The sequence below is a fragment of the Mastomys coucha genome, unplaced genomic scaffold (assembly GCF_008632895.1).
Source record: "Mastomys coucha isolate ucsf_1 unplaced genomic scaffold, UCSF_Mcou_1 pScaffold9, whole genome shotgun sequence".
NCBI lineage: Eukaryota > Metazoa > Chordata > Mammalia > Rodentia > Muridae > Mastomys > Mastomys coucha.
The window spans coordinates 80,550,829-80,568,394 of NW_022196915.1; the positions used below are offsets into that span (position 1 = coordinate 80,550,829).

General features: G+C 33.3%; 1 pseudogene; it reads right to left on the minus strand.

The window, feature by feature from the left end:
- LOC116084195 overlaps nt 1-11,140 on the minus strand; it is a 30,573-nt pseudogene extending 19,433 nt beyond the window's left edge.
- Nucleotides 11,141-17,566: the final 6,426 nt, after the last annotated feature.

Genomic DNA, 17,566 nt, shown 5'->3' on the forward strand with positions numbered 1-17,566 from the left:
TACACATGAAACTGCCTGAGCCTGGTGTCTGCAGACGCTTTCTGCCGCGACTCAAAACCCATCAGGAGCTTCCTCTGATTGTTGAGGGACTGGCTGTGGAACTTGTACCCAAGGTCTGCTCAGGACACTAGACCCTTTTTTTAAAAAAATTTAAACTGGGAAATATGTTTATGTGATGTCAAGAATTCCTGAATACTGTATAAATTTCCACAACTCTGTAATAAAAGGGGAAGTTTTGAGATGAGATAGAGCTGATAGCTGCATGTCATCTGAATATACTAACCACCTCTAAATTGTATGCTTAAAATATTTAATTGTAGTTATATGAGTTCAATTAAAGTTTCTTTTCTTTAAAATTACTTTGTGATTTTCTACAGTCATCCCTTCCTTTATCCTTCAATGCTATCTCTTCTTTTAATTTGTTTTCCTACTATATTTTTAAGCTTACATTTTTACAATGATATTTAAATATAGTTAATCTGATTTCTGGGGATATTCATCTTCCCTCAGTACTCAGTTTGTTTGTACTTTCTCTATGTTCTCCCAGAAATATTCTCTTAACCAGGTCATTTTAAGGTATCAATGAAAGATATCAAAAACTTTGTATTTCCCAGTAATAATGTTCATTTGCTTTAATGGTAACATAAACTCAATTTATAATTTTCATAATACATCTCCTAGTTCTCCTTCTTCATATTTACTATTAACAAAGGAAGAATGACAGGTAGCTTTCACTGTGCCAGAAAATGTTTTGCAGCTGATTGTGTTTAAAAAAGTCATTAATATCACAACCCAGCTATGAGTACTACAAATAAGATACCCCTCTGCTATGAAAGTGTACTTGATTACTTACTTGTTTATGTGCATGCTTACCTGTGAAGCAGTGACATAATATTTATAAGAATAAGTACAGTCAGATTTAATGCCTGTTTCATGGAAGAAAACTGAGTGAAGGTCTCATGGAGAAATGTGTCAAATGGCCTTTGAAATATATTTTCTTATGAGTATTGAAAAATGCTTTTCTGTCACTATCAGGGGAATCTCAGTTTCTACTGAATGATGTAGAATGTAAACAATTGGGCTTGCACAAGGTACTAAACATAGGAAAGGACTGAGAGCAGGTTCTAAAGAAGACATTTATTCCAGCCACTGTAAATCTCAGAAAACATTTCAAAAGAAACAATGTAAGAGCTAGTGGGTAGAAAGAAGAGTTTTGAAACACTTCCTGGTCAGACATAGTACTTGTAACCATGAATTCATAACAAGTTAAGTAAGACACATATACAGGTTCTTCATAGAGGTAAAAAGCCATGCTCAGATGATGGGTAGTTCAGAGTATCTACCATTCAGTGGTGAACTATTTGCAACTAATATAGTTAGGAATAGGCACACATTGCCATCAGATATACATCCTCTGTTGACAACCCAAGACTAAAATGGATAGTTCTAGTACATTCATCATACATATGGTTATTGTCAAAAAGGCACAAAATAGAAAAGTCATGAATCAAGTAATAGTTAATAATAAGGGTGAAAGAATGAGACAATTGTGACAAGTACCTTTCAGGGAGAAAAATTAGAATGTACCATATACATATATGGAATTATGAACATAGTATGATAATTTAAATATTAAGAAGTAATGGATATTTTTAACTGATATAAAAGATTCAGATGTAGCATTTCATTGCATCAACTTTGTAAATACATCAACCTATAGAGTAATCATTGATTTTCTAATAACTCTATATATCTTCCCCAATATCCTTGTATCTTTTTATATAGCTATTTTAAAATGTATTTTATATGTACAAATCATTTGTGTATACTTTAGAGGCAACCATCACAGTTGATCGATCCCTGTTTGCTTACATTGTTCAGCTTAAATTCTTAAACCTTGCTGGTTTACAGAAAAAACTTACTGAATGAAAGTATCAGTTTTTCTATTGCTAGATAATTATTTATCTCAAACTTGGCTGCTTAAAATAACCTCATTTATAATTTCACAGTTCTCTAGGTGAGAAATCATACATTTATCTGATACTCTGTTTACAGTTAGAAGGCTGAGGTCAGTTTATTGGCATGGTTATCAACTGTATCTTCTCCTAAATACTGTATTAACACTACAGTAGTTGGCATAATTCATGCCTGGGAAGTTATGTTAATGAGAATCATGCTTTGTTCTCCCAATCCATGAGCTACAATCTGCTTCCCTCCAACAAAACAAAACAAAACAAAAAAAAAGCCAAAGCCTTACATTAATCTATCAGATATTTATTGTATGTTGAATAAATCTTTCTTGATATTGACCTATCAAGAAAAGATGCATTTTAAAAATTATCTTGAAGAATTGAGACAATGTAAACATGGACTTTAATAAGTTTGGTAAATGTTAAAAGCCATTAAATTAAAATAAATTAATTTCAGACCTTAACTCTACATGTGAAATGCCTTAAACACAATGCTGAGGTAAGGGCATGCTTGAAAGGTAAAACTTGAATAGTAGCAAAGATTTTTCACACAAATATATCTTCTTTAAGAAGTTAGCAGTGATTTTAATCATTGTGATTTACATTGAAAATGTTCAGTGCTTATAGAAATTCTTTACTAAAGAGATGCAAAGCATTGTAATATTTAATGGCAAATGAGAGGAGATTGTCAATATTCAAAGACTTTGTCTTTATTTGTCTCATCATATGATAGAGATTCCAATATTCTTATTCACTAAGACAGAAGACATTATTTGACTTATGAAATAGTAAGAATTTTTAAATTTATTTATTTTATTATAAAACTACCTTTGCAAGAAATAATGTTATTCCTATTGTCAGACACAAAAGTGTAGGGATTATTTCTATGTGGTATCAGAATAATATTACATTTAAAGATAAACATATTCAGAGAATTTTACAAAGTACATTTTCACACAAAGTTCTTTGAACAAGTCTTAGAAGAATTCTTATTATTTTTCTAAATATATTCACATGTTGAAGTTAATCCTTTTAATCCATGGGATAGTTAAATGTCAGAGTTAAGAACTGAAAACTGGATCTGAGTTTACACTCAGTGATCTGTCAACTAGGAGTTATTACTCATAATACTTATATACTTATGTGACTAAAATGATTTTATTTCCTTGGAGGGCATATTTCCATTGTATGAGTTTCAGCTAGAATTATATGGGACAGCAATATTTAGTATACTTTTCTATAATATCTTTCAGTTAGGTTTATTTATAAAATTTATATAATTTATAGGTATTATATATTATGATTTTATGTATGTTACCTAAATAAACTCAAATGTTATCATACTATACATAAAAATTTTGATCTATCAATAGAAGGATAATTAAACTTTAATTCAGTTAGAAGATCTGTACAGTAAGCTTGAATTTTACAAGATAAATATATTTATCTTCATGCCCTAAATATGACACATGTAGAAGATTTTCTCAGAGAATAAGCACATCCATGATAATCAGCATGGTTCAAAGGTTTTTAACCTTTAAAATATTTATGGTCTAATAGTTGTTAGCACCCCACAGTATCTAATGGTGGGAGGCATCTGCATGAGAGAAAGGCTGAATCTAATATAAACTCTTATATAAACAAAATTTCAAATTTATTAATTCCTATCTTCTTTAGTAACATGATTTCACAATAAAGAAAAATTTCACAATGTATTTGAAATAAATTTCATTCTCCTAATTATACATGAGTTTAACCATTTACCAACTGTTTTTCTAGGCATATGCAACTCTAATGTATCTTCTAGTTATGAATTCTTATCATCATTCATGGTAGAGATTGATTTTTCCTTTGATGTACTTAAAGACATTTACATATAATTTGTACATAAGCATAATTGTCCTTTGTAATCTAGTACAATGTAATTCTTAAAGCTTTACTCTCAGCAGAAAACAACATACAAAGCATGTCCTCTATGGTGTGTTCCTAGCTTCAGCCCATGAGCCACTGAAATGAAAATATCACATCAAAATAAAATAACACACTGAACAACAGACTGTTAACATGAGAATATCATTAACATTATATTTGTCATGTGACAACCTAGACATTTTAAATATTTTCAGCATTTTAACTCAAGTATCTGCTTTTGTGCCTTTAGCAGATTAAATGATAAATGTTAACTGTTTTAAAATATAATTATCATGGATTCATTAGATCCTTAGAATGGACCCCCTAATTCCAAATGTTTAAGGCGGCATTTATTTAAGAACTTTATGCATACAAACACACACACACACACACACACACACACACACACACACACACAGACACACAGACACACATAGGTATATACCAAATATTTCTTTTTGTCAGTCAGCTAAACACTTGCTGCCTTCCTTCTCTTCTAGTCTTTATCCCTCCATCTCTTCCCTCTAAAGCTTTTTCCATTTTGCCTACTGGTGCAAATACTTAAGACACAAATATTTATTAACTCATAGCATCAAAGTATAAGTGGAACTTTTAAAATCCAGGTTTTATAATTATTTACTCAAAACTTTCATTATAGCCTTTTTTCATATATCTTTGCATTAACCCACCAGGCAAAAATGTTTTCTTATCTTAAGTATGTTTGTTTATTAAGATGTAAATCTAGGGTTTACAGTTTGGGGAATATTTATTAAGGTATTTCCATGGGAGCTTAAGGAAGGAAGGAATAGTCACCCTGGATGTGCAGCTGTCCTCTTTTTACATGGAATAACAGACTGAATAAGGTTGAGGAAGGGGTATGAATATCTAAATATCTCTTTGATTCCTGATTGAAAACACAATGGAAGTTTTTGTCTCACATTTCTATCAACCTGTTTTCCTTGTTATGATCCACTAAATTCCAACAATCCATAAACAAATATTTTTTTTTTACTTACTATGATTAAAATTTGTCCCTGTGAAAATAATACTAAGGTCTTGTTTGGTTGGTTGTTTTGGATGTTGTTTATTCTTGTTTGTTATGGTTATAACAAACATGATAGCGTAACTGTGGTTTTTGCAATGGCAGGAAGTATGGTAACGGTTTGATGAGTTTAGAGCTGTGGGCTATGGAATCCAAGAATTTGGTAAAAAAAAAAAAAAAAATGCCTAACAGAGAACTCTGAAGATAAGATTGCTAATGAAACACAGACACTAAAGACTGTGCTCATGAGGACTCAAAGGCAGACAAACAATTGGATGGGAATTGGTCTAGACATCATTCAAGTTATATAGTCTGGTATTTTCCAACCCTCTGCCCGTAGACTAGAAATAGGGATGAGGCTGAAGAAAATGTCATTGACCAAACTTTCTGGCAGAGAATATTCAAAACTACCTAACACTTAGACTGCAGCATGGTCTTCTATCAGTTTCTTATTGGAGTGCTACACTGAAAATTGAAGCAGAAAGACATGAAATGTGTGCAGGTTTGGACTGAGAGAGCAGGAGAGAATCTCAATAGGTAGAAAGCCAGCAGATTTTATAATCATCGAATTTTAGCTTATTTTAAATTGGCAATCAAGAAGGAATCTAGAGATTAGAATTCAAACAGTAGAAAAGGTACCTGGAGATCGCCTCACTCATTGGACACTCTAGCTCAAAGGAAAAAAGTGCATTCTTAGAATGAAGAAGGAATATATTCTGAATAGCAATAAATGTTTGTTCTCTGGACAAATCCTACCATGTCGGAGAGTAGGGTTTTTTTTTGTTTTTTTGTTTTGTTTTGTTTTGTTTTGTTTTGTTTTTTTAAGATTAAGCACAAAAGCACAAAAGTCACGCTGACTCAAATACAGCTGTGAAAAGAAAGATGGAGTATTGTCTACTTCGGTAGAATTTGCTAGTGTTATATGCATGATGCTTGGTTACTAAACTGCATAGGCAAATGTTTTTGAATCTTACACTTTCAACAGGCTTGCAGAAGCCATTGAGAATGAGGCATGGTAAAATACAATCTGCAAGGTTTTTTTTTTTTTTCAAGGATATATTTTGAAGCTGTGTAGTTTAAATTAAACTAAAAAGAAGATGCAAGGACACTTAAGCTTTCAAAACACTAAGACTTCTACTGAAGAAAGAAGTTAAATCTGATTAACACTATTCAAAGCTCCAGAAGGTTGATATATGTGTTGCACAGTTTGCTCTATGACCTATTTTATATTGATCTTGCTTAGGCACAATCTGTTTTTGCTGTTACATCATTTCTTCTTGTAATAGGAGTGCTTATTAGCTGTCATTGTATATTGGAAGTGTGTACCTTTCTGCTGTTAACATATAAAGGCTCACAGATATTAAATGTCTCTTTAACTTGTGAACAGTGTCGGAACAATTAAAGATTGTCACATTACAGATGAACTAAGTGAACATTACTTTATTAGAGGGTCTATGAAGACTATTGCTAGAATCTTTAAAAAGCAATATATTAGATATCAAGTTCATAAAGAGTGGACTTAGGATGTGTGATCTTGATTAGGAACATGTTATAGCTTGGAATCAATTAAGGGTGATTGGATAAACCTACTGCATTATATTTGAAGTTTTTCTCAGATATGTTTCTGGTGGAGAAAAGCATCACTAATATAATATTAAGCTATGGACAAAGATCAGCAACCTACAGATTGGGAAATAAATTTTCACTTATCACACATCTGATAGAGGGCTAATATCCAAAATATATAAGGAACTGAAGAAGCTAACCACCAAATAATCAACAACCCAATCAAAAAAATGAGTTATAGAACTAAACCGAGAACAGTGGAAGGTCGAATGGCTGAGGTACCTTTAAAAAAAGGTTCAAAGTCCCTAATGATCAGAGAAATGCAAACCAAAACAAACCTGAGATTCCACCTTACACCAAACAGAATGGCTAAGATCAAAGAGGAACACTCCTTCATTGCTGCTGGGATTGCAAACTGGTACAACCACTCTGGAAATCCATCTGGAGGTTCCTCAGAAACTTGGAAATAGATCTACTTAAAGACTCAGCAATACAACTCTTGGGAATACACCCAAAAGATGCTCCACCATGCCACAGGGGCTCGTGTTCTACTATATTCATAGTAGCCTTGCTTGTGATAGCCAGAAGCTAGAAACAACCCAAATGTCTCACAACAGAAGAATGGATACAGAAAATGGGCTTCATTTACACAATGGAATACTACTCAGATATTAAGAACAAGAACATCCTGAGTTTTGCAGGCAAATGGATAGAACTAGAAAATATCACCCTGAATGAGGTACCTCGGACCAAAAACACATGAGTGGTATGTACTCATTAATAAGTGAATAATCGCCAAGAAAATAAAGTACACGATGCCCAAGATACAGTCCACAGAACTCAAAAAGTCAACAACCTGAAGGGCCCAAGTGTCTACCGCAGTCCCACTTGGGAGGGAGAAGAAAGAAACTGCAAGGGGGGGAGGGAGGAAGGGACCTGTGAGGGAAAGTGGAAGGCGGGGAAGAGAGGGATATGATGTGGCATTTGATGGTCTAAAAGGACTGAAGCCCAGAGGGCCAACAGAAAGAATTGGTATAGGCAACCTATACCAATTGGGGGGGACCCTCCAGAATGTACCAGACTTGTGATGTGAGAGACTCTCAGGACTCAAAGGGAGGGACCCTAGATGAAATACCCTACAGTGGGGAGAAGGAACTTGTAGAGGCCACCTCCAGCAGAAAGCTAGGACACCAAGTGAGGGAGGAGGGTGCCACCCCACAGTCAAAACTCTCACCCGTGATTGTTCCTGTCTGAAAGAACTGCAGGGATGGAAATGGAGACGAGCCTGTGGAAAAGAAGGTCCAGTGACAGGCCCAAAGTGGGATCCAGCTCAAGGGGTGGTCCTAAGGCCTGACACTATTACTGAGGCTGTGGTGTGCTTACAAAAAGGGACCTATTATGATTGCCTTCTGAAAGACCCAAGAATCACCTGAAAGAGACAGATCCCAATATTTGTACCCAACCACTGGACAGATGCTGCTGACCAATGTGGTTGAATTAGGGTTGGATCATCCTCTTGGGGACAGTGTGTAGAGGAGGATGTAGAGGAACTGGAGCATAGACTGAGAGGGGAATAAAACCTGGAGTGTAAAAAAAGAAAAAAGAAATAATACAGAAAAGAATAAAAAGGAAGCAAATGATGTATCTGATTTCTTGATCACAAATATGATGTGAATGCTGTGTCCCCATGCCTTCTACATTATGATAGACTGCTATTTTTAATACATACACACTCACACTCACACACACATATGTGTATCTTTTTATGCTTGTAAGTATTTAGCAATTTCTTTTCTAAAAGGGAATTCATTTGTAAATGCATTGGTATAACAATCTACTATATCCAGGTTACATCATATTGTTCTAGCAGAGTCATAGTCATTTTATTAACTTGTTACACATTGTTTTCAACATGTATACACAAAAGATAAAAATAACCTCAGAAGAATAAATTAAAAGAAAAGAAATATAGTGCTGACATGTTAATATTTATTGGATTTGTTTTTCTCTGCTCATTTGATTGCAAATAATTTTTTTGTATCTCTGTTTAAGGATATTTTAGGAAAATTCATGACAATTTTGAAGTCAGGTCCTATATACACATGTGTATGGCTCTTCAGCACATCATAGATTCTGAGTTTAGAAAATTGTTTAGACAGAGAAACCTGACATCATTTCATTTTTTTATTCCAGTTTATACCATGATACAGTTGCTCACAGGTTTTGTCCAAGAAGTTAAAGAAATATAAGAAAATTATGAAGTTGCATTTGTGTTCTGGGTTCAGGTATGAAACTACAAATACTTTATCATGAGTGCTAATCATAATTTTGGGAGTCTTTCAATATTATTATATATTACCTTTTATTTTCTGAGTACTATATAATAAACCAAAATATAATAATATAATTTATTACATAATGTATAAAATATTATAGTGTAAGTATAACATTCTTATCCTCTAATGGATGAAGTGAATAAATTTATTAAGAATTTAATATGTTCTTTCTATAGATGGAGAAAGTTGTTTTCATTATCTGAAAAGAATGCAATGAGCACATGATGAACTTTTCTTAGGAATGGGAAGACAAATTATGGTATTTAGTTGAAACAGTTCTTATTTACATTAGGATTAAATACAATCAGATTGCATCTCTGTTTTTATACTTGCAATACTTTTCTAAGGTAAAATATATCTTCTAAGTTACTTTCATCACACTGATAAGAATTTAAACGGTCCAACTTTAGGAAAGCCACACCACCATTTCCATTGAGTTCCCTAAAATGTTTATGAAATGGTATTTTGTTCCACAAATTTAAATGCTTTTTTACTAGAACAATTAGGTATCGTAGTTATAGATATAACTTTGGCTATAAATTTTAATTATGAAAATTAAGTGATTACTCTAGAAAACTGTACTAGTTAAAACCAAGTTAAATTTCAAGACTGAAACCTAAAAGTGGATGCAAAATCTTAACCACAACCAAGAAGGCAATTGCACTTGATACCTGCTGGAAACTAGAAAGCCCTTTTGTTTCTTGTTATAGCAACCATATACCCATGAGTTGCCTATGAGTAATTGTCCAAAGGAAGCAGAAAAAACATTTGGTTGGGATTTTTTTGTTTCTTTGATTTTTGTTTGCTTTTTGTTTTGTTTCATCATTTTTGTTTGTTTGTTTGTTGTACTATTGATTTTAAAAGTATATTTATTTGTTTGGATGCTTGTTTGTTTGTTTTTCTTGGTGTTTTCATTTGCTTGTTCCTGAGATTTCTGAGGGAGGGAAGAAGGAAGGGAAAGAGATTGGGAGAGACAAAGTGATACAAAGAGACAGAGACAGAGACACACAGAGAGGAAAAAAACATAAAGTTGGACAGACAAGAATATGCGAAGATAAAAACTGTGATAACAGTGCATTGTATAAGAAGCTTTATTAAAATCCAAAGACAAAGCAATAAGATGAAAACTAAAAATATTAGAAATTCCAAGGCACATATTTTGTTCCTATATTTGCAATTTTCTCAGTTAGAAAGAGAGCTGTATAAACCAAGGAAGGGTTTCAGTTAGTTATCTGACCTCTCATTCACAAACTATCTCTGCATAGAGCGAGAGATAAACCTTGAACTTAAGTTTTCTAAATTTATTTGTAAAAATTGAGTGATTTAAGATTAATTCTATACAAGTACATATATATTTATCTAACGAGTGCAGGAGTGCATGCTAGGTGTTTTAATACATAGTCCTGTAGTTTCCCAACACCTCTGAAGGAGGAGTGTTTTTCTTAACACTGATTGTTGTGTAAAAAAGAAAATGCAAAGGTGATGCTTGCTAACGGTATGAGTTAACTGAAATTGTATGAAAATTGAAAAATCAGAGCAACCCAATATCATCAGGTGCCAGTGGAGTGTTTCTCAGTCTGAAGAAGTCCAGGGCTACAAATTATTCTTATCTCTGTGCTATCTCATTTAGCTGGTGAGACAATCTTCACAATAGAACAAAGCACTTTCTCAGAGTGAGCTTTTATGTGCAGATTCTCCTGTCCACAGACCTAAGCATCCACAGTCTTCCTTGTTTCTAACCTCTAAACACACACACACACACACACACACACACACACACACACACACACACACACATACACACAAGCACACACACACAATATCTCCTTGGTTCTAGGATCTTTGGGATTTGATAGGACTACACTTCCCTATTTTCAAATCATCCAATTTAAAACTCACATGACATGGGGCTAGAAAGAAGTCTCAACAATTAGGAACACCTGTTTGCTCTTCCAGAGGACCCAAGTTTGATTCTTAGCACCCACTTGGCCCATCAGAACCATCTGTAACTTCTGTCCTGGGAAACCAGACGACCTCTTCTAGCCTTTACGGGAATTGCATGCATGTGATACAGAGACATACATGAAGAAGACAAGGCACCCACTATACTTAAAATAATAAACAAGTAAAATGTTCAAAAATGTTTAAATTAAATAAATAAAATTCAATAACTAGGGTCATACATTTACATGAGTCAATCCCTCATTATAAGCCTCCCAATGTTTATATCATACAAATATCTCTGTCTTTACACATACCATATTTTCATCTACCAATACTCGTCTCCCTACATCTAGATTCATCTCTATTTCCATTTCTACATCTTTTTGTTATTTCTCTCTATCTCCATATCTATGCTATTTTAAGATCTATGGTCTCTATCTCTATCTCAAGGCCAACAGTATCAGCCTTTTACATCTATCATCTAACTTTTATCGCCTCTAAATCTTTATCTCGTATTTCCAATTGATTTTCCTTCTATGAGATAGTATAATAGACTTAGAATATTGGAATTTTCAGTACTCTATAACCAATTTATATTGCATTAATTTTCATGTGTCCAACAATGACCTTAGTGTTTTCAATTATGTCCTGTATGCTATGCTGAAATCTTATTATAATAGTTCAAAATGGAATTATTTTCTTTGTTACATTCAAATATGTCACAGTTTAAACAATGCACTGTTTAAGGAATCTTCATTATGCTAGAAGTTTTGTGGTAAACTTATTGGCTGTATTTGAGTCTGAATTTTAGTTTTTGTTTAAATTGTTACTCAATATAATATTTTGTCAATATGTTCAGAATAGATTATTGTTGTATACAAGAGAAATCTAAGAATAATTGATAAATGGAATATATTGTTTTAGTCCAGTATTAAGAAAAGATTCATGGAATAGTACAATCCCCTGGAGATTGAATGGGTAGGGAGTTGTTGACATACATATGTAAGTCTCTCTATTGCAGCAAATTTACAACATGTCATGGATAAGAAACAGGTACCCAATCTCAAGTGTGCTATTGCATCATTTTAACCAGACCAAGGTTAACTTGGTCAACTTAAAGACCCTATTTATAACCTTGTACACATTTTTAAATGAGAATTCTAATTGCTGTTTATATTCTGAGAGTAAATATAGGAAACAAGACAAGTGTCTAAATTTGATTTCACTTAGACCTTTTCCAAAGATTGCCATGAATTACTTATAGCTGGAAATGAACATATTGTCATAGAAGCTTAAAAGAATTATAGAAAGGGAAAACACAGTAGTGTCATTTTGTGAAACTGAAACTACTGTGAACTGATATACTTGAAACAGAAGCTAAATTATATAACCATATACTAGAAAGAGTTTTAGAAGGAATATTAACTCATCATTTATTGAACTAACAGGGAGGATGAGTTAAATTATCAAAGAGGAGTAAGTGTTAAAAGTTAAAATTTATTGTCTAAGACTATTTTTTAACACAGGGAACAGTACATGTTTTTCAGTTAAAGCATGGAGTTCCATGCCTTCATCCACTCTTTAAATTGATAGCTTCATTTCTTTTATTATGTTTTTTGTGTGTGTTTGTCTTTGTGTGTGTGTGTCTCTGTGTGTATCTATACAAATATACATACAATCTGTTGAGTTCCTTTTCTTGGTGCTGCTATATCATTTCACAGCTGAACACTATGTATTGGACAACCATTATTGGACTCAAACCTTGCAATTCATAAGAATAAAGTGAGTTGAAAGCCACTTATAATAGTACACTGATAAAATACATAAATATTTGTTATAGAGGTCACTCTATGTATATCATTGATATATTCTTTAAATTCTCTGCCTATTGTTTTTTAAATATATGCATCACAATATCCAGATCATTTCACATTGTGTTGACAGCACTTACCTCTTAGCTGAGCACTCTGTAATCAAGATAAATTTTGCAAGTTCACTTTCTGCGTGAACTACATAATGAGAAATCTCTAAAAATAAAGCAAAACAAGTAGAAATTCTTCCTTATAGAAGTAATTAAAAAGCAATAGAGTATTATTGCTTTTTAATTCAAATATTTCAAAAGTATAAAAAGAAATTATACTGTAATAGATATAGAAATCCAATAAGATAATATCTGGATAAAACTAGAAAGTATAATGGTACAGAACAAATATATAGTTCGCACAGTAATTGTACATATAAAATGATTTTAATTACGGCATGCACCTCACATCAAAATACAATCTAGCTCAGTAGCTAGTTATGTTAATGTTTTGAAAAGTAAAATCAATATTTGTACAAATATCAAGGAAAAAATGTATGGGAGACAAGATTTGTTTGAATAAAAATACTATTTGATCATTGCCCTATAAAGTTAACAAAGGTCTTTGTTCTTTTTACAGACACAATGTAGGAATAATGAATGGTAAGAGAAAGAATATGACATTTATCACACCAAAGTTGTATTTAAAAAGAATTAAATAATTACAACTACAATTTAAATTGATTATTCATTATAGTCATTAATTTTAAAGTGAAAGCTCACAAAAAGTAATTAAACTTGAGCTTATAATAAGTCCATCTGTGCAAAAAATGCCAGTTCAGAGTCACAAGATATTACATTCTAAAAACTCAAATGCGATAGACTACTAAAAAACACATTTATTAATGGAAAAGTAGCACTACAACTTTAGACACTAGTTGCCACATTCTCAAAATGATTACAATATAATAACAGATTTGCAGATCGTGAATTCAAATACAGATTCAAATATGAATATATGAAAAATATAATTTATGTCAAGTTCAGCTGAGCTTACATTCATTTGGAAGCAATGAAATTGTGACTAACTACCCATGAGGTATATAGCCAACATCAAGACTACTTAGAAGTTAATTTTACTTATACTACACTCAAGAGTACACAGTCACTGAGAGTGCAGCTTACAAATAATTGACCCCATCATGCTCTGAACATTCATCTAAATCACAGAAAGAAACAGCCTGCCACACTATGGTATCACTGTGTGCATGGAATAACCACTGGATTTCACTGTCCTCCTAATATAAAATGGTACACATATATCAGAATTTACTCAACAACTTTACAGGGAAATAATGAACAAATTTAGTAGGTTATATGTGCTTGTATTATGACTGAAATAACATCCTAATAATATTTTTCAGTTCATAGATCTGTTTTATTTTAGTCTAAAGCTGCTTAATACTTCATACTTGTAAGTTTCCATGAAAATTACTTTGTTATTTTCTAGTGTTTTGACATATATATATATATATATATATATATATATATATATATATATATGAAATTAATAAGTTTTGCAAGTCAAAGCATGTGATGTCTAAAGCACGTGAATTATAATCACCATATAATGATATGATATCATTGTTATATGCAAATATGCTCTGTACACATGTGTTCACTATTAGCTGGACATTGACTACTCCTCAGGAAAATGAAATCTGACAGCTGCCTGTGAGGTATCAATTGTCTGTTCACAACTCAGGCAGGTGATTGCATTAGGATGTTCTTATTTCAATCATAAAAATGAAGTTTGATTGTCAGCTTATTCCTGGTTCAGTTCAAAATGATAAAATGTGTCCTCTGATTGACATTGACTTAAAGTAATGAATGATTACATTTTTTTTCTGCAGATATGAGTAAACTAAGAAAGAGACTTTACTATTATTTGCAAATAGTGACTTCTATGAAACATTAAATGAGTTTCAAGTAATAATGGTTCCTCTTCTAGGAAGTTTTATAAACTATGAATATCGTCAAGTAAGCTTTAAGCACTACCTGTATTGGCTTAAACAGAAGATCCCATCTTCTCTCCCCCATTCCCCTACTCCTCCTTTCCCTCAATACCTCTTCCCTTCCTGCTGCTAATTGTAAAAATATTTGTGACATGAAATGACAGTGTTTGCTTAACAATCCATACACATTCTCTGGTAAGCGTGTTTGTTATAAATAGTCTCTAAGTTATTTATAGTACTAACATAGTGGAAATATAATGTGAGTAATTGTGGTTTAAGGGAGTAAGTAGCAAGTCTATTATACATACTGTTTATAAAAGTGCCTTTTAATTTTTTTTTTCTAGAGGAGAGGGTTAGGTTATCACTCTCAGGATCCGTTGGATTTGTAGATGTGAAAAGCATTAAAACAAATGCTGACCAAATGGCTCTTCCTTTATCTTACACTCTTACCCAGTATGAATATATATAAGTTCCTCCACGTCTTCCCTTCAAATCATGATGAACCAATATCAAATAATCACAAGTTTCAAAACATGAGAATTAAATGAAGAGTCAAATTGGAGTATGTATGAGTTTTTAAACATATGTGTGAAATAAGTTTTTCTGATAATCAACACTGACTTAGAATAAAAGCAATTATGTTTGCCAGGTAGCTGTGGTTTATACCTTTAATCCCAGCACTTGGGAGGCAGAGGCAGGCATATTTCTGAGTTCGAGGACAGCCTGGTCTACAGAGTGAGTTCCAGGACATACCAGGGCTACACAAAGAAACCCTGTCTCAAAAAACCAATAAAAAAAAAAAAAGGAAAAGCAATTGTGTTACATAATTATCTGAAAGTCATGAGTTTCTTCACAAGGTTTGATGTCCATGACCATTGTAGAATGAAAGTAGCTGGACAGTGTCTGAGTGACTGTCTCATAGTTTAAGAAATGTATAATATTGGAAGAAATTCATTAAATATGTGGTCTGATGGAAGAGACAGTAACAATTGGTGATACGTGAGGCAAAAACATTTTGCATCATGTCAAGAATGATGCACTTTGATACAGAGCTAGAAAATAAGAAGTGCTGACAAATTATTCTGAGAAAGTCATAGCATAAAATCATGTTCATCCTTGTTGTAATCAGAGATGCCATAAGGTACACAAATGCAGGATAAGTAACTGTTGGTTTTGTGAGAAATGGAAAATGGCTTGAAAAGAAGACACATGCTTGGTAGATTATGGGTGGTGCAGTATCACTCCCCACCAATAGAGAATATCTACAAATAATAGCTAGACAAGATGATCACCAACTAGGGATTCCTACTTTATTTCAGGAAGTATATAGGACTGAGGAAGTAGACTGACTGAGGAAGTAGACTAAGCACTGCCTTAAGACATGGGAGGCCATAGGCAGATAATACTCAGAAGCAATATAAACAAATGAAAACCTCTCATGAAATTAATGAAATAGGAACAAAAGTGGCTCAGATGAACTCTTCAGTCAACTTTCAATACACTCCTAAAACTGCAATGATCATTCCATGAATAAGTTAGAGAGAAGGTGATACAGTTTTCTTCCTAAGTATGAGGTATAAGAAAAAGAAAAAAAGAAATGAATGAATGTATGAAAGAAAAAGAAAAAAGAAATGAATGAATGTATGAAAGAAAAAAAAACAAAAATCAGAAGAACAGAAATAAAGATATAGTAGTATGACTTCATTTTAAAAATTAGGAAAGCAAGTAAATGTATATATTTACTTATGTATACACACACGTATACACAGAGAGACATGAACAGATACACACACACACACATGCACACACACATGCACACACACGCACACACACACACACACACGTACTTTATATAGAGTATGGTGAGTCAATTAAATCATTGAGACTAATTGAAATGGGGTAAGAATTTTATCCTATACACTAGATGGTAAATGAAGAAGTAGATCCTCCCATTATGGGGAAAGCACAAACGGAGGGAAGGAATTTTGTAGGCCAACAAGTATTTTCTAGATTTGTCAGTGAAAATCTCTTCAACTTCTAAATATTTATTCCCTAATTGAATACATAAAAATTTTGTTCATTATGCAATTTATTTTAGTGAACTTATACACGTTTTCCATCAACATAGTATCAAATAAGAACATGGTGTGTGAGATACCAATTCTGAGCTGAAAAGCATATTTCCATAATTAAATATACCATATACTGCAAAACACATACTTTACCTAATGCAACAGCCTTCTTTTCACCTTTTTATTTATTAATTAATTATTTTTTATTCATATCGCAAATACTGCTCTCCTCCTAGTCCTCTGTAAAAGAGTTCTTCCACCATTCTCCTCCCCTGTACCTCTGAGAGAGTGTCCTCCCTGGGCATGGTCCACCCTTGGACAGCAAGTTTCTACAAGACTAGATACACACTCTCCCACTGAGGCCAGACAAGGCAATCATCTCTTACATATGTGCCAGAGGCCAAGATCCAGCCCTTGTATGCTCTTGGTTAGTGCTCAGTCTCTGGGAGATCTCAAGGCCTCTGGTTAGTTGACACTGTTGCAATTCTTGTGGGGTTGCCATCTATTTCAGTTCTTTCAGTCTTTGCCCTAACTCTTCCATAGAGGTCCCTGACCTTCATCTCATGCTTGACTGTGCGTGTGTGCATTTGCCTCAATCAGCTGCTGAATAGAGTCTTTCAGAGGATAACCATGCTAGGTTCCTGTCTGTTAGCACACCACAGCATCAGTGATATTGTCAGGGATTAGTGCTCACTCATGCAGTGCATCCCAAGTTTGGACTGTCACTTCAGTCTCTGCATCATTTTATTCTCTCATTTCTTTTAGAAAAGAACAATTCTGTATAGAAAATTTCATAGGTGGGTTGGTGTCCCCATCTCTCCTCTGGGAATCCAGTCTGGCTACTGGAGGTGGTCCTTTCAGGTTCCATATCCCCACTGTTGAACATTTTTTTCCACAGTCACCTGCATA